The sequence below is a fragment of the Sinohyriopsis cumingii genome, unplaced genomic scaffold (genome assembly GCF_028554795.1).
Source record: "Sinohyriopsis cumingii isolate HCF-2022 unplaced genomic scaffold, ASM2855479v2 utg000127l, whole genome shotgun sequence".
Lineage (NCBI taxonomy): Eukaryota > Metazoa > Mollusca > Bivalvia > Unionida > Unionidae > Sinohyriopsis > Sinohyriopsis cumingii.
The window spans coordinates 7340609-7360590 of NW_028315871.1; the positions used below are offsets into that span (position 1 = coordinate 7340609).

Consider the following 19982-nt stretch of genomic DNA (forward strand, 5'->3'; position numbering starts at 1 on the left):
GTGAAGAGTGACGGTTTAGTAGCGTTAATATACTTATATATCAGTTTCTGTGGGAACAATTTGTATGTTTCCCAGGATTATATATATCGTAATTATCTCTCGCCTTCACTTGCATAGGTTAATCGCGGTGATAATTCACCGAAGGTGAAATCATATCAACCAATGCGGTAGCAGACGTCATCTCATGAATAATAGATAACTTCTGGAATTCCTCGTAATGTCAAGCAAACATATCAAATTTCATTAGAACTAACCATTGGAACTTGACTACGTTTATCCAACATAGCTTGAGACATTATAAAATAGTTGAAATGGGTACAACGTCACCCGATGCTTTACTTCCGTCTGCTCCGAACGATGGAAAAGATAACAGTGAAGCCCCACTTTACATGTACGTGGTGCTATTTATAGGAAAAGATCAAGTGACCAATTTCATAGCGCTCACTGACCAAAAGGGTGCAAATGGTGGATTAGTACGTATTTTGACGGCGAGTGCACAGCCAAACATTGGAATTATGGAATAATTTGACCATGTCCTGGTGGAATTATACATGATACAAGGTAATTTCATTATACTGCTATGACTAACATGTAAAATTTGCACAAAATATTCATACAAGGTTACAATACATACCGAATCTGTCCACAGGGGTTCGTTACAAAGAAAATTGAGGAATGGGGGTTCTAACCTGTAATAATTACAGGTTAGAACCCCCATCCCTTGATTTTCTTTGTAACGAGCCCCTGTGAATCTGTCTATCAAATCGTGTCAAGGCATCGTGAGTCAGCGTGTTCCAATACACAAAGCAGGTAACAAAATTCAGTTGCTTAACGCTGAAAGACGCGTCCTTGATAGTACATTATACATATTACCATACATAAAGCACATATCTCATCTAGGAAATTATGCATAGTAATTACATTGTAAATTCGTAATGGAGGTAATGTTCATTACAGTGCCATTTCCATCTTGCTTCCTGGTGCATTGTGATGTTTTATTTGCGCAATTTGTAAGCGACGTTGTCACAGCTGCTTTGTCTTTTCTTTTTTGGGATCTCCAGGCGCGGTCTCTCTAATCACCCCAAGACACCCCAGGACACCCCAAGACACCCCAGGACACCCTAAGACTCTCCAAAAACACCCCAATATTACATATATTGGCACCAAAGCTCTCCAAAACGTACTAAGAAGAGAGAAAAAAAGCAAACACACATACAGACATCAGTGATTAATAGTATTGGTTGATGTCCCAATTTCCAATAACCTACGGAAACTAACTCTTATGCATCAAATATCTTTAATTTTATAATATTATCAAACAATTTCCTTATTTAATGGCTGTGCACCATACTTTTCTCATTTATTTTGTTATAAACTGTTTATATACAAATTTTCATTTTAAATCGTGTATCAACATTTTTGACAGAGACGTTCAGAATACATGACCAAAGAGTGTTACAAGCTCCACGCGAGTGATTTCCCTTGATTTTAAGTAGCCGTGAAGGAAAGTCGCTCTGTAATTCCTTTCGAGTTTACATCAATGTCATGCTTGATATATCAGATGTAATTTATCTAAGCTGTCTGATTGGTACAGTCACATAGACGATTAATTATCAACAATAACTCACAAACCACCAAGTCGTTTAATTCTCTGTATGAATTACTGTCTCAAGAGCGAATCGAGAGGACATGCCAATAATACTACCCAAATTAAAGACTGATTAAAAGATGAAAAATGATGAAACACACATAGCTGGTTTGTTTTATAAGTTATTAATGTTTTCTCAAGCATAGTACTAGAATATAAAAGGTAGATTTTTCATCGTTTTAAATTTATTTATTATAGCAAGTTTCTAGCTGAAATCAGAAAAAAAGATATGAGCTATCGCATTTACATTTATTTTTACCAAAATAACTTTGCAATGTTTCCATAAAGAAAATATAAAATTAACTTTTAGTAAACCAGGCCATTATCAACACTATCAGACAGCAATGCATATTTATTGATTATTGAGTTCTCTAGCAAATCTGCTTTCTTCGCATTATATTTACAAAACAAACTGCATAAAGAGTTATTGATGAGTAAAACGATAGTACAACATATCAAAGAGTTATTGATGAGTAAAACGATAGTACAACGTATCAAAGAGTTATTGATGAGTAAAACGATAGTACAACGTATCAAAGAGTTATTGATGAGTAAAACGATAGTATAACGTATCAAAGAGTTATTGATGAGTAAAACGATAGTACAACATATCAAAGAGTTATTGATGAGTAAAACGATAGTACAACATATCAAATAGTTATTGATGAGTAAAACGATAGTACAACATATCAAAGAGTTATTGATGAGTAAAACGATAGTACAACGTATCAAAGAGTTATTGATGAGTAAAACGATAGTACAACGTATCAAAGAGTTATTGATGAGTAAAACTATAGTACAACGTATCAAAGAGATATTGATGAGTAAAACGATAGTATAACGTATCAAAGAGTTATTGATGAGTAAAACGATAGTACAACGTATCAAAGAGTTATTGATGAGTAAAACGATAGTACAACATATCAAATAGTTATTGATGAGTAAAACGATAGTACAACATATCAAAGAGTTATTGATGAGTAAAACGATAGTACAACATATCAAAGAGTTATTGATGAGTAAAACGATAGTACAACATATCAAAGAGTTATTGATGAGTAAAACGATAGTACAACATATCAAAGAGTTATTGATGAGTAAAACGATAGTATAACATATCAAAGAGTTATTGATGAGTAAAACGATAGTACAACATATCAAAGAGTTATTGATGAGTAAAACGATAGTATAACATCAAAGAGTTATTGATGAGTAAAACGATAGTACAACATATCAAAGAGTTATTGATGAGTAAAACGATAGTACAACATATCAAATAGTTATTGATGAGTAAAACGATAGTACAACATATCAAAGAGTTATTGATGAGTAAAACGATAGTACAACATATCAAAGAGTTATTGATGAGTAAAACGATAGTACAACATATCAAAGAGTTATTGATGAGTAAAACGATAGTATAACATATCAAAGAGTTGAAGGAAACAGTAAAAATGAACATCCGATATGTATTGATCATGTCCTTCTGTACACGTACGCCTCTTACAGAATTTACAAGAGCTTTCTGGAACATATTGCTACAGAGCTAGATAGATGTGTTGAGTCCGTACAAGTAAGAGTGCCTGAAATGATGGAATTTGGAAGTGATGATGAGAAGGGTATAACCAAGCCAATAGAGCCTGTATTCTCCTCGGCTACACGCTATCTGTGCACGAAACATCTGAAGGATAATGTCAGCACTTCCTTCAAAATAAAATATGGGTGGAAAAGGGTGAACGTGATATAATAAAGACCCAAATATTTGATACCGGTGTCATCACAGACACAAATACTGCAATAGATTTTGAAAGTCGATTGGAACTTTTGGAAACAATCATCAATGAACAGCATCCAATATTTGCACCATACTTTAAAAATAACTTAAAACCATGACTACGTAAATATTTTTTTCAAAAAGATAGCTGCAAAAGTGCTGAACGCGTGAATTTGACTAATGACAATGCAGAGTCCATTAATAACATTCTACAACTTTCAGTTGACTGGAAACCACAACATGCACAAGATCTAATACATAAACTTTTCAGCGTGACACAGCTCCATTTCATAGATGATAGAAGCACTCTTTACGACAGCGGGAATTATCAGTTAACGAGAAAAGAACACATTTGACACATACATGACAGAGTCTGGAGGTGCAAATCCGAAAAGCAGAAGACAGAGATTTTCGCAAACTTCCTCAAGGACATTAAACTTATACAGAAATTAAAGTACATGAAATCACAAAATGGAAAATACACCTTAATTAATAAAGCTATTATTATTATATACTGCTAATTATATAAAAAAATTATTGTGTTTTGGAAAGTTAAATATTATTAAGAATTTACATGTATCTGTAATCTTAGTATTGATTTATTGTATAGAAGATTTCGCAATTAACTTCATGCTCAGTACTAATTAATTTAGAAATAAATTACATTTAAAACTAAAGAACATGATATATTGGTATTTAAAGTCAAACATCTAATACTTCGCAATTACTGCAAACAATGTTGGAATCAGCCTGAAATATTGAAATTAGTACGATGTTTTTGCTAATCGTTAATTGATTCAATATTTAATTATTTACATCATGTTCTAAAAATAAAGAAATTATATAACTGTATAAAGTTGGTAGGCTTGGAGGAAAAATATAATGATATATATACTATTACATCTAACATGTATGAATATACAAGCATCATCTATGCTACTTGGTATGTTAAGTTCAGAAATAAATTGATAAATAAATATAAGTATTGAAGAGAGGAAGACTGACAGAACAAAAAAGGATAATGAATCATTACATGAACCTGTATCGCAAATGCGATGCTGTCATTTCCCGCATCTATTACAAGACAAAGCAAGCTGGCGAGGCCTGACATGCTTATGATATTGTATATAAGGATAAAACGCCATTGTCACAATTAACAGTTCAGTTCATATTATATCAAAATATGTCCGATCGGAAATGTCACAGTATAAACTGTAATTACTATAAATTAATGCAAAATGTACACACAAGTATGCCAAACACCTTTATTAAAGCTTAGGATAAAAACTAGCATGTAATGAAAATGTTTGGCTCTTTTGTACAAATTTAAAGCATGTGGTGCGTTTAATTTTCAAACCTTTTTCTTTCCATTCAAATTAGCGTGCATTGATTAACTTAATAAAAGTGACTTTAGTTATAATTGACTGTTCACATCTTTTTTATATAACTTGCAGACATCAATGAATAACCGTGTGATTAGTGGGAATGATCATTAGCAGTGTGTTAATTATTGTTTCTAAAACTAAAATCAGATTTTTTTAATGCAAATTTCTAGTGTGCAGTAATTGTGATTTCTTTGCACTCAAATTAGCGTGCATTCGTTAACTTAATAAACGTGACTATAATTTTAATTAACTGTTGACATTTTTTTCGGCGACTTAGAGATGTGTTGGTATCTTATTTAATTGCAGATGTCAATGAATAATGGCGTGATTAGTGGAAATTAATATTAGTGCTAATTATTATTTTAAATATGCATGAACTGGGGGCAAATTGTCCCTTGACTGGAGTTGAAGTGTCTTGGGGTCGAAATGTCTTGGAAATTTTCTTGGTGTCGAAATGTCTTGCTCCCATGTGGTATTGCTACTTATTTATAAATGTTGATAAATATTCACATTACTGCACCTGAACACTCTTCGTCGAAATGGGAGTTCTTTCCCTTGGCAACTCTTTGACCTCGCTATTTTTTCCGTTAAATAAACAATCGCTAAATATTCACACTTTTTATTTCTATGTTTGTTTGTGTTGTTGTTGAAAATTGAAGTAGGTAAATTTATTGAGTCTTGATGTGTTCTTTGAGAGTCTTGGGGTTTCCCGTGGTGTCTTGGGGTGTCCTGGCGTGTCTTGGGGTGTTTAGTGAGACCCTTCCAGGCGCCGTAACAAAAGCGCTCAAGACAAAAACACGCCGACAAAACCTCAGCGAGAATTGCGCGAAATAATAAACAACCTGACAAATACTCGCAAGACAAAAACGCGCATGTGTACAGTTGAAGCCTGGCATCGTTCATTTCAACAAACGATAGATTGTCATCATCCATCAGTATTCAAGTTAATCGAACACTTTCGTAAAGAACAAGATCAATACGAATTGAAATTTCAGAGATTTCGTTCGGGCATCAGACAATCAGAGGCATCTAAATCAAAGTACGTTCGTCTTAATTGCCATCTCCAGGCTTTGGTTCTAACATATGAAACAGTACCTATAGAAGATTACTTCGAGAAATAGCTCATAATATTGACATCTAACATTTCTACGTATGATTTATACATAAATCAATCAAGTTTTGCACAATATTCTCTTTTTTATTATTGTAATAAGTCAATAATAGGTTTGTTAAAATTCACAACAAGTGTGTATAGGGCTCCCGCCGTTTATAGAGTAATAAACATTCTAAGTAAATAAACCAACATTGTTTGGCAAATTTGTATGTTTTATTTATTTAATGCATTATATTGTAAGAATATTTGTTAACACGTTCTTATGCACGCTTATGTCTGCGCGCTTATGTCCTGTGCGCATGTGTCGCTGCGCGCTATTGACTGCGCAATTATGTCGGTGCGCATTTGTTTTGCGCGCTTTTGTCGGGTCACCATTTCTTTATTCTCTTCTTTGCCTTGCTGTGTATTTAAATGTTTTCTGGGTCGCTTAGTCCCATGGCTATTTGGTCTTCTATAATTTCATTTCCAACTTCATCCTGCTGCCTCGTTATTTTTTTTTTTCTTGGTAGTAGTTCTGGCGGTGTGTTACTATTGATGTTTTCTCTTTGATTTTTAAGATTAGTTATTTCCTAATTTGTATTTATGACTATAGGGAATAAGGTCAGCTCGGCTTTGTGTGGTTATCTTGGGTGGGCAGTCGCGTTTTCTTTGTTTGTTAGGAATCAGATCACAATTAGTACTTCCAGTTTGGTACCCACGAATGTAGTCCTAGTCTATTTTTAGAGCATTTTTCCTGTCTCCTTTTAGTGGTGATACAAGAGTTAGACTTAGGCATTTCGGTATGGATTTAAAGGTAATTGTTTATTCTTGAGAATATGAGTTTATGGTGTAGGTGTATTCTGGTGACAGTGTACAGTGAGTAATAAGACCTTGACGATTAAGTGAAATCTGTGTTCCATTGCACGTTGCTTTCTTTACAGTCCAGCCTCTCAAAAAATGTTGTTGAAACTAGGAAAAGAACTTCACCTTGAAGTCATTTTTGAAGATATTTTACATTAACATATGATTTGTATTGATTGTCAAACAGTGGAAAGTTCCAAGCTGATAAACAAATGTAGGGACTACATACGAAAATTAATTGTTCAGAGTCATGTCGAGGCAGTGTTAATCAAACTTTAAATTTTGTATACATTCTTTATGAAATGTACACATCATTTGGATATTGACTTTAAAAATAGAATAAGACAATTCAAATTTTAAAATGTTAATTTTAAATATTTTTAATGAATTGTTTTATTTAAAAATTAAAATTAATTTTCCCACTAAAATTGACATAAATGATATATTGTGGATATGACACTCAGCATTATTAGCAGATATTTTTTTCCTACATCATGTACAAGTTACAATGGAGGATTTTTTGCAAAGCCTGTCAGTAAAAAATATCTTTAAATTACGTGCCAGCACATAATAGTGATTGTATACTATGGACAGGAAGTGTAACATCTAATAGTTTATATGGCCTATTGTCATATAGGGATCCTGAGACGAACATATGGAAGAAAATGCATGTCCCCAGACCGGTATTAATGGTAAAGTTGAGAAGTCTGAACATTCCAAAGGAGCTCGATGCATCCCATTTATGCCACAATAGTTTGTTTGTGAATGTTGATCACCTGATTATAAAACCTCATTCCATTAACAAGCATATACATTGCTGAAAAGGTTATGTGAATTGCATTGGGCATGGTGACTTTCCAGACTGCATGATAAAGTTGAAATTGTAACATGGAATAATGCGGGTATCATTATATGTCCTATATTTTCACCCACATGCATATCGAATCATATCTGGCTTACTACTTGCATGGATAAAGCGGAGATTATTCAGTGATGGCATGCATGCATGAATGATTGTGTTGAGTAAGAAGGCATTATGTAGCGTGTTCCGATGTTGACTGTACATTTTCCAAACTTTTGTTCCAAGAGTCTTTAGTATGTTGGTGTAGCACATTTTAACAAGCTGCTTCCTCTGAGCCTTTCCTCCTGTAGACATACTTTTAAGTGGGGGGGGGGAGGGGGCACCAGACAGATGCCACTACCCCATTTTTCCCCCAAAAATACAAGTGTTTTTTTATGTGTTTTTGTTTCCTCCAGAGGTGAGTGTGCTGTGTGTTTTTTATTCTTTTATATAAAAGAACTTTGACCAAAAATTTATTTAATAGTAAACTTTTGATGGGTTATTTTCTCCCTAGTGTTATCTAAAGGTATCTAAAGGGTGGTTCATCCGATCTAGGTTTGTTCCTAGCTAGATTCTCTTCCCTTGTTGTGTTGCAGTGACCTTTCCCAAGATTCCCCTATGTCCTGTGTATCTTATATGTATGTTTGCTATATTGTTTGTGTGCTATGGATGTGTATGGTAGGACAGCAAGTATATCAAATTTACCCTCGAGTTTTCATCTTCTATGTTCAGTTTATTTAAGAGGAAGAGATTTGCTGCATATTTTTATTTGGTGACTTTAAACTAATTTTGTTAAATTTTGAATTTTGAAATCTATTTCTGAGTTTTAAAGAGAATCGGTGTCTTTATATAGAGGAAAAAGACATCCTAATGTGTGGTTTTTTTTGGTGCACTTTTGATGTGGCGATTCTCCTTTTCCCTCAGATTAAATTTTGAAAATATACGGCTATGCTCAATAAGAAGCCGCATATTCTTTATTTTCCTTTTTTATGGTTCTCTTATTTTGTGAGCATAGCCTTGTTTACCGTTTTCCCAAAACTATTATATTTATTTTCCAGAATAAAGTAATTATTTTTTACCTACTTCTTTAGATTAGACACATTATCATTAAGTGGTATATGTATCCTATTTCTCGTACTTTTATTTCCTAGACCGAAAAAGGTTCAAAATGGCCTAAATATTTTAGTGGATACCCGGTATTGCAATTTTGTTCTTATATTTATCCCCATTTGTATGTTTCGTTTGTCCATATCCTACATGCTGATTTTTCTGAGGCTCTTTCGCAGGCCTGGGCATTTCGGTTGGCGCCTTGTGATATAGCCCTACGATGTCTATGTCTCTTCTCCTTTTTCCCTCATCCCTGTATTTCTCTACAGTTTCTAGAGGGTTGGGAAGATGATGGAAAAAATCTAAAGGGGGCGTTTTATTTATTAATCTTTATTTATTATATCGGGTATTCAGCTGTTGCTTAATTTGGCAAATTAAAACTAGACAAAATTTACTCAAAATACATTATATACATAAGACCCTTTAAAATAGCTTCAAACCATTAAAATACCTAAGCTGAGAGATGAAATTAGAGCTTCAGCCCATGCACTGGCTGGTACAGACCCCTACTTGGGTTGTATACCGAAGCCCTCCCCCCATCTCCCTCCCCTTTGGTTTAATTTCATGAAACATATTTGTTAATTTAGTCGGGACACAGGGGGTCTAGCCCGCGCACTGGCTGATACACACCCCGATTGGGTTGTAAACTAGATCCACTGGTCATTTTTCTTCCTGCATGTTTTATTTTATTTTATGTTATATACTCAAAATACATCCATAACATCCATTACATACATAAAACCTTTTGAAGTAGCTTCAACCCATTGAAATACCTGGGGTGAGAGATAAAATTAGGGCTCCAGCCCGCGCACTGGCTGGCGTGTGTGCGTGTGATTTGGACTTTTAACGTAGCTTTAAGAATTTTTCAGTCATATCGCTACGATGTCTGCAGTGTACCAGTTTATAGTGATGTCTAGCACTGGGGCATCATGTCATTATCCTGACACCAGGCCGACCAGTCCTAACACTAACCTCTTAATGCGGAGGGCCTAGCGAGGCAGCTGTTAGTACCATTTTTTAAGTCTTTGGTATGACTCGGCCGGGGCTCGAACCCGCGACCTTCCGTTTCCGAGGCGGACACTCTAACCACTAGGCCATCGGAGGGCTGGTACAGACCCCTACTTGGGTTGTTTACCGACCCCCCCCCCCATCTCCCTCCCCTTAGTTATAATTTCATGAAACATATTTATTAAATTAGTTGGGACCCAGGGGGTCTAGCCCGCGCACTGGCTGGTACATACTCTGATTGGGTTGTAAACTAGATCCCGTGGTCATTTTTCTTTAACTACATGTTTTGTTTTATTATTCTTATAATTTGACCATGGTTGTTGTGATATAGTCAATTATTTTTAAAACTACTTTGTTTTCAAAGTCTGCGTCTATATATAAAATATTATTTCTGTGGCACTTATATTTCTTACATATTTCCATAATTAACATTAACCAATTATTTTTTGTTTTGTCAAATTGGGCGATGGTATGGAGTTTTGTGAAATTAGCTGCTTTTCACAAAGGACTCTTAGGTATTATTCTGATCATTTGACGTCTAACAGCTTCTTTGCCTGTGAGCCAGGTGTTGAGTAGATATTTAAAAATTATACTTTTACGGATCTTATTTTTTTTACGGATCTTGTTTTTTACCCAGTTTACCCTTCAGTTGTCCTGCTCTACTCTACATCTTATATATATATATATATATATATATATATATATATATATATATATATATATATATATATATATATATATATATATATCTTCTCTTATGCAGTCATAGGTATTTTTGGTATCTAATTGCCATAAATATATTCTATCTCTATATTTTAGTAGTGTTTCTTTGATATAGCTAAATTTTCTCGGTACTTCTAGTTTTTTTTTAGCAAGGTTGTTATTTCTGTATATTTCCGGTCTGTTTCTCATAGTGAAGCTAAACCAGTAAATATATAATGCTTCCCACGCTGTCTTTTTTCAACCTATTAGCCTAATTACGTTGTAGCAGTAGGGGGCTGAGTAGTCCCCTCTACCTTTTGATCTATACAGAGTTTCTTTGATAATATAATGAGTTGTCTTTGTCCAGTTTATTTAGATTTTCATTTTCCATATCAATAGATCTAATATTGTAATTTATATTTGAGTAAAGGTTTGGACACTTGGGCCCTCTCCATTATGCATAGTGGCATTAAAGCCCAGATATTTACGGGCAGTTTGTTTAGTGCGAGTCATGGCTGCTAAATAATCACAATACAAGCTATTGATTGCTTCAAGTCACTATGTTCACTCCAGCACATTTCTATTTATAATAGCATTATCAGGACTGCAGGACAAAGTCTTTCGGAACCAGCCAGTGAGAATCAGTTGTTTGCTTTAAATTTGTTTAACATTACACCTCTGTCTAGATAGTGTCCGCCCTTACTCAGTTGAGGCAAGTTATATAACATAGACAGTAAATTTGCCTGATCGATGACCTTCTTGCCAGAATATTTACAGAAAAAGTAGTTAGGTAAGTGCAGTCATTTTGATTGCATTTTGTTTATTACTTACAACCCAGAAATTGTCTAATAACAGAAGTTAATTTTTTTTTATAGAAGTGTGCATTTGCGTGTCTGCCCCTAAAGATGTACTAAGCAGTGGCAGTACTAGCAGCAGAGAGACTGAGCCCACCAACTATTCGTTCCAACAGAATCCTCTATCGAGAACACTCTTGATAGAGGGTCTTATTTCACAAAATAAACCCTCTATTCAGAAAACTATGATAAATAAGCCTTCTCTGCTGACTGGAAGAGTTATTTCATGAAAAATAACTAACTATAAAAATACTTCTTGACTCCGGTGGGGGGGGGGGGTTAGACGAAACACTTGGTGGCTCAGTCTCTCTGCTGCTAAAAATGTAAATATTCTAGGATTTCTGTTGTGAATTAAAAATTTAAGTTAACAATAATGGCCAACATTGGAGAAGCACATTCTGCTAGACTAGCTCGAGAGCGACTAGAAGCAATAAAAAAATTTCTTCCTGTGCGAGACTGTGTAAGACAAAAATTACAAGCACGGCAGCAAGCACAAGTTGAATTTGCAACAGGTGCAGAAGAATTATTTAAACCCGTAACAACAGCTACTGAAACAGTTAAAACCGCTATCATAGGAAAACCCGATCCTACTGATCCTGAACAACCACAGAAAAGTTTGCTTCAAGCGATAGAAGAACTTAAGCGGGCTCAACCTAAACCGATTAAAGGATTTAATTATAAAACAGACTTTCTTGAAGATTTTGCGGATGAAATCAAAAAACGTCCAGTCAGAAACAGAGATGAAATAATTGCTTTTGGCGTTGACGCTGCTAGGGCTTATCACTCTCGAGAAAAGTTTATAAAAGATCCTAATCAAAAGGTATCTAAACAACAATTTCTCGATGGAATTTATAAAATAAAACAGGGTATCGAACGGTTAGATACCAGTGATGTATTTTATCGAGAGTATATGTCAGGATCAGATCGATTTGATGTCCAAATGCGACAGACAAAACGACATAAAAAGCAAACTCCCAAAAAAATATAGCTAAACCGCAAGTCGTCATAGATCCAACAGAAAAAGAATCAGAAGAATTATATCGACTTCCTCCTCCGTTGCAACAGACCCAACAACAGTTAACTCCTCGAGATATGTTTACGCAAGCAGATCTTGATAAATTAGATAAGGCTATGTTTCTTCCCGCTTTTGCTTTAAATAATTTTGATAACAGAGAAAAATTTTTAAGAAAAAGACGTAAACAAAAAATGGACACCGAGGAATGGGCAACTGCGGTATATTTTGGTGGAAAAAAAATTACCCGTTGATCTAAGCGATCCTGGTTATATAAAATTTAGTGAGGAACTGGCAGAGTTAAAAGAGAAACAACAACGACCACAATCACCCCCCGAGGAAACCATTCCAGAGGGATTTTTCGATGAACTCAAATCAACATCAGGAAAAGGTTTAGGGTCAGGTTTTATTGCCTGTCCTGATAATATCATCAATGATGTATCACGGCTAGAAGTTCTCATAGGAGGAAAACGTGCCGGAAATAACTCTCCGGAAATTATAAATGAAGCCGCAGATATCTGTCAGCAACTATTTCAACGTGGTATCATGGATATCAGCATCTACCGTGAACTTATTAATGAACTCGCAGACGGTTACTACAGCGACTGAAGGTCACAGTAATTTTAGTTAGAGAAACAACAATTAAATAAAATGATTATACACAATGCTCAACCTATTCCAGTCAGAGTAGTGAATTCACGATTACCGGTCTATCGCGCAACCTACGGAGATGGTTTTGGTGATATTGCTACGGGTTTGTTTAGAAGAATAGCCCCCAAGGCGTTACCGATTGCAAAACAATTGTCGATGAAGGCTATTGATGTTGTTAAAGATAAAGCCCTTGGAGTTGTTGGTGATTTTGCCGGGAAAGCATTTACGGCAGTCAAGGATAGATTGGTACGGTTAATACGCAGACCGAAAGCGGTTAAACCACCACCAGTAAAATTACCGAGCACCGAAACTATGCCCGCGGCTGTCAGTAAAGTAATAAATCAGGCCGCAAATCAAAAACTCGCATCTCTTGTAAACCAAGAACCTGAACAAATAAATACCTCGTTCATATCAGGAAGTGGAGTTTCCCGAAGTGGTCTTCGTTTTAGACGACGATAATTTATATAAAAATGTTCAAACATGTATCAGATCCAGCGTTCGATATGGATGCACCAGTATTGAAAGATGAGTCTGTGCGCGATTATCAGTATTATTCTTATGAGGCAAGAACACCCAATCAACGCGGGCGAATTGAATTACAAGTGCATAATACAAGTAGATATTTCTTACCCGCTGAAGCATTCCTTGAAGTCACGGGGGAACTTGTAACAGATGTCGCTCTTGATGCACCATACGACGCTAATATCCAAGTTGGTCTTGTTAATAACGGCGTCATGGCGCTATTCAGAAGTGCTTCATATAGCATCGATGGAAAGGAAATTGAGATAATTCAGGATAACGTTGACGTTGCTACAACAATTATCGGGTTAGCACGATACTCAGATGATTACACTAGATCGGCTGGTCCGACTATGATGTTCGCTAATACTGATCATCCGAATGGAAGACCTGTTATTAGATATTCAATGTTAGCTAACTCTTTTGCAGCAACTAACGATAAATTGCCAGATACTCCAGACAAACCAGCAGCTGTCACAGCTGTCTCGGCGCCAAATCCCGATTACAATCTTGGTTTTGCTACACGTAAATTAATGTTATCGGGTAATCGTAGAAAATTTTCATGTGCAATTCCACTGTCTCACATCTTTGGATTTTGCAGAAGTGTCAGAAAGGTTATTTTTGGAGCCAAGCATACAGTTGTACTTGTTAGAAAAGGTGATGATAACGACGCTATCTGGCGAGACGGTGATGCTGGTGATGCTGGTGTTGCTAACGGTAAAGTAATATTATTCAAGCTTGCGTTGTGGATGCCAGTAATGTCCCCATCGTTAGTTGAAGAGCAACGGCTACTCTCTTTCATGGACACAGGTGGCAAATCACTGATATCATGGTTAACAACATCCACAGATTCCATTCAAGGCGCCGGTGCCGGGCAATTCACGTGGCACATAGCATCACAGCAAGGAGTGTCAGCACCACGACATATTTTCGTTGCACTCCAGGCTAATGCGAGAGTAAATTCACAAGCGCGGAGTCATATGATATTTGACAAACTTAATGTCTCTGAAGTTTCGCTGCGAATAAACGGACATCAAGAACCATCCAAAGACTTATTGATAGATTTTGAAAACAATCAAGTCGCACGTGCGTATCATCGTCTGATGACATTTATGGGACGTGATCAAAATATTGATACCGGCTTGCAGATATCAGTTTGATTTTACAACACTGTATCCGATTTATTATTTTCGCTGGAACATCTTGATTTAACCAAACAATCGGTCGTTGATATACACTTCAAGGCTAACGTGGGTGATTTCCCCGCTGCAGTTGCTGGTCCACCTGCAATTCCTGGTGGTTTTAGAGCGATCGCTGTCATACTCTCCGATAAAGCAATGCTACTTGAAGGTGTTGGTGGACGAATGAGAGTCATCGATGCCCCGGTGGAAAATACGTAACATTGCTAGCAGCAACGTGTAAACAATTAGATCAATCTCGTATTAAATAAAATGTCATACAGTCATGTTAATGTCACTCTGACTCCTGGTCAGGTGAAGAAATTACAATCGAAAAACGCGAGCACATGTGGGACAACAATAACACTAAAACACGATCAGGTTACTGGCGGTCCAAACAAGTTATCGTTGACTAAAACCCAACTAAAACATTTTAATAAAGCAAAACAATCAGCGACTGGAGCTCGACTTGATTTCTCTCCAGCCGCGGTCAAAGATATGGTTAAAACCGGCGGTATATTTCCTTTTCTCGCCCCGATACCAGCACTGATAGCTGCTGCTGCTCCCGCAGTCGCAAAAGCAGCCGCGTTATGGGCTGTTGGAACAGCTGCTGGAATGGCATTAAAGAAAGCCACAGGGCCAGGATACAAAAAAGTGGACTCGCGGATCAGGTCTAAGACTACCGGGAACTCCGGCGTCATGGTACCCAAAAAGGTTCTAAAAACACAAAGTGTTTTAAGAAACGGTAGCGTTTTTACACCGATGTCCAATTTTGATTTGCTTGATGCTGTTAAACAATTGCGTATAAAGAACTTCAGAGGCGTCTTTATGCGCGATCAATTACCAGCACGGCCGAATAATCCAGAAACCGGAATTATTAATCTTGATAACAGCGATGGTCCAGAAACTCACTGGGTTGCTTACGCGATCGATCCACGTGGAATTATCTATTTCGATTCGTACGGGCTAGCACCGCCAATTGAGTTTCTTCGATATACAAAAAGCATCCCCCTGACAGGTAAGATTTGGTACTCAACGCTGCCAACACAAACATTAACCGATCCTCCGATATGCGGTCGTGAAGTATTAAATGTTCTTGATGCAATCTCAAAATCAGCGAGTTCTCCTCACAAAGTCGTGCATGAATATACTGCAAATTTAAATAATCCTGTAACTAATAATGGTTGATATTTACGGAAGATCAAGCAGAACAAAGGAAGAAAAAAAAGATATCGATTTATCAAAGTATGTGACCAAAGATGAATTTGATGATCTTTTAAATCTGACCGGGATAGACCCAGATGAGGTTGTAATTTTTCAAGCTCGACATGGCAAGCTAAGAACCAGTAACATTAAGTGGAATGACATAATTCGCAGGGTCCTTGGAGCTACCACGGACAACATCGTTGTATTCACTGACAGCGGCAGAATCAGAGATTCGTCGATATCAATTGCAGCTTTCCGAGATGATATGCAAAAACTTGCACTAGCCCGTGTAGCGAAGACCGGTGATACAATGACAGGTGAACTCAGCATGAACGGTAACAAAATAACCGTTTTAAGAGATCCAACATCCCCGGAAGATGCCGCAAACAAACAATATGTAGACACAAGCACTAGCGCCATTGACGGTAAACTAACCACGTTGCGGGCAGAGTATGATGTTCACGTGGGCGCGTTTACAAGACTTCGAAGAAACTTCGCAAAAGCTGATGAGTCCATTGATAAGTTCTTTGGGGTTCCTCCAGTCATCGACATGAAACTTTCTGAAATCATACCAAATCTTACTAATAACGCCAACGATATCAACAAGATTAATACCCGGTTAGGTGTAGTCAGAACAGAAAAAAGTTTTTCAGATCAAATTCATATAATAGAAAATAACATTAACACGATCAAACAAACACAGCAAAACATCGTAGCGGGAATTCCTGAGATCGTTAACAAAACCAGTCTGATAAAAGTCCCCACTGGAGTTACCCCTGGGCATATCACTAACATCGTATACACGGTATCATCGGGATTCGCAACATGGTCCCGACAAAATAATACTATCAAATATACAGCAACAGCCACTGGCGTGCACAGGTTGTCCGTATTCAGTGCCGCTAAGTTTGAGATCTTTACAACATATCCCTGGAGACATTCCACTGACAAATATTCCAGGGTTGTGACTATCATATTAAACAAGGAAACCGTAGAAACATTTATACTGGAAGCCGCAGACAGGAAATTAACCGCAACATCTTACTGGTGGTGTTTGGAATTCGTCGCAGAAACACCTCAATTGGTCACCGCGTAAACAAATAATGGACGCAAATGAGTATAGATACAATCAAGTACGTGAATGGCAATCCGAGTTGAAAACCGTCATCGACGAGTATACGTCGAAAGTAAAAAAATACCGTAGACGTGTTACCGTGTTAGACATCATGGTTTATTCTGTATCTGCGGTAGTTGCATCCACCGGAGTAATATTATCAGCGATAACCCCAGTGACTGCAGTAATCGCTGCAACGATATGTGTTTCCACAGCTATAACTACAGCGGGTGTCTTTTGTATCATCGCGAAAAAAATATCATCATGCGCGAACACAAAATTACACGACTACACGGTAAAATTAAATACAGCCACGGCCGCATATCAGAAATTGTCATCGCTGATATCATCAAGTCTTGACGTACGAAGTAGCTCCGGTGGGGCAATATCAGATTCTGAATTCAAGTTAATGGCGGACACATACAATGACTTCTCCAAAGTAAATTCAAAGAATTTCAATTCCGATTTGAAAATGCAGCAAATAAATAATCATGTCAACGCCAGCCGAATTACTTCAACAAATAGTCGCGAATACAAACCCGGTAAAAACCACAATGATAACAATATCTTCGACGATTCCCGAATTCGGTATTAATTTTCCAACTCCGATTCCAGTTACCGAGATCGCGTTAGCACAACTGCGAGTATACCATAGCTGGCCCAATATCAGATCGGCATCGTTCGGCGGACTGCAGCCAAATAATTCGTTTGTGTTTTCATATCGGGATAAACCAGGAAATGTTAACATTCCAGATTGGGATACTATCACACTTCCCATAGGGAGTTATCAGATCGAAGAAATCAACGCTGAGATACAACGTCAAATAAAACGAATCACCGACAAGGAATCTAAAATGTCAATGACCGCACACGAACCAACGCTGTCCGCGGCCATCGAGATTGCTACACCCGGTTACGCCGTAAATATTTATAACAGTTCAATCCGAACAGTGTTAGGATGGCCAGAAGAAAAACCACCAACGATACCACGATCACCAGAACCTAAAAAATCCGACTACGTAACGGAAGATCTTTCTGATGATTTTAAAAAATAAATTCTTGCAAAAAGATCCCATTAAATCCAAATTTAAATTACCTATCAATATAGAATTACTTGCTCGAGATGAGATTTTCCACATTTCTATCTTTGGAAGGAGGAGGGTTTATGGAATTTTCATGCAGAATATGCCTATGAGGAATTTACGTTAGAAGAACTTATCGATGCATTTAATTATTATAACGAGTTTTATCGACAACAATTATCTAGTCTGCGTGGGCTTTTTCAATCACATATCGTAAAATTTGAACACCGTGATGAAATCATCCAGAAAATTAAAGAACTAAATCATCTTTCGTTTATCATTGAAAAAATACACGATAAATCAGTTCAAATGATAGCTGCTTATCCAGGTGGCGTAAAGAGGAAAATTAAAAGAGCTGAAGAGGATTTAGATGAATTCCTTAGCAGGTTTGATAATGTACCCGCGCATGCTAGACCCCGCCCCGGAGGAGAACTAGGAGAAGCAGGAATATTCACGCCTTTATTAGGAATGGAAGCAGCAGTAAGGAACGCTAACGACGAATATAGAAGATTTCAAAAATTTTTAACCGATAAGAAAATCACAGAGGCTGAATTACCAGCGTGGAAAGTCCCCGGATATGTGTCTGTGGCTGATAGTAAAAAACTTCGTGATGATCTCATCGATGAATCTTTCCAAGATATCCTTGCCGCGCACAAGCAAACACTACCAGAACCCGTCATCCTTAGACACGACAACAGCACAGAATCAACTGGTAGGCATATCTCTCCGGGGATCGTAAATATCACAGATGTGGTTGCGGTCAATCTTGTATGTGATGTCATCGACGGTAACTACAGCGCATCAGATACAACCACAACAGCACAGCAGGGGTTCATTCTGTATTCATTTACACCTAAAGACCCGCCTGGATTTCTGATTGTGCAAGAGGCGATCAATCCGGTCTATCTGCGGTGTCATAACCCGTGGCTGTCAAGAATAAATTTTAAAGTCACTGACCAGCAGGGTAGACTTTTGGACCTGAGAAACTATTAGTATTAATTTGCTGGTGAAATCCTAGAGGATTTTCAAATCGTAGACTTTCAATTAATAATATCATATCATAATAATGTCCAAAAAATCTTCGAATTTCAAGAAGTATGATGATGATGATGAAAATCTCTCTGACAGTGATTTTATTGTTAGTGATGAAGATGAAAATGTCTCCGACGTTTCCACTGACAGTGATTTTATTGTTAGTGGTGAGGATGAAAATGTCTCTGACAGTGATTTTATTGACAGTGACAGTGACGACGATGATGGCACTGTTGGTAACATCACCATCAATGACAGCACTGTCACAATAAATTATATTAAATGATAAAAAAAATATAGCATGTATCAGCACGTGAAATGTTTCATATACGACAAACAAACACTTGAAGAATATATCAAAAAGTTATTCAGCGGATCGTCGTCGATTTCATCAATGATGAAATTAGGTGTAGTTAAAATAGTTATTGATAAATACGGCAATGATGATTTTTTACTGACAGAATCGCAGTTGAAACAACTACAAGAAAATCATATCATAGCGATCACATGTTTTCCAGACCAAATCATGAATTATGCTCACTCGTGCATTTCACGGGATCATCTTGATAAGATACTGTAGTGAAAGTCAACGGGGAAAAAATCACAGAAATCGGACAATTTCACGATAATTTTATTTTTTTGTGCAGTAAAAATATTTGAAAATTATAAAGAATTTTTACTTTATATATATTTTTTACAACACTGACAATTTCACTGATTTTCATAGGGTATTTGCTAGTAAAAACCAACGAAATTGTCCAAGTTGCTGATTTTCATAGGGTATTTTGCTATGAAAACCAACGAAAATGTCCAAATTGCTAATCCTGATAGGGTATTTGCTAGTAAAAACCAACGAAATTGTCCAAGTTGCTAATCCTGATAGGGTATTTTGCTATGAAAAATGATAAAAATCGT

The 19982-nt window shown here is 36.7% G+C and overlaps 1 protein-coding gene across 2 annotated transcripts in view; it reads left to right on the plus strand.

The window, feature by feature from the left end:
* Nucleotides 1-259: 259 nt before the first annotated feature.
* LOC149774882 (uncharacterized) overlaps nucleotides 260-19982 on the plus strand; it is a 35860-nt gene continuing 16137 nt past the window's right edge. Inside the window, exon 1 of one of the 2 annotated variants that reach the window (XM_089944690.1) lies at nucleotides 260-561. The gene's annotated coding sequence lies outside the window, so the exon portion shown is untranslated. Of the gene's footprint in view, nucleotides 562-11126; nucleotides 11210-19982 lie in introns of those variants that run through there. The other variant, XM_089944691.1, reaches the window with a different exon arrangement.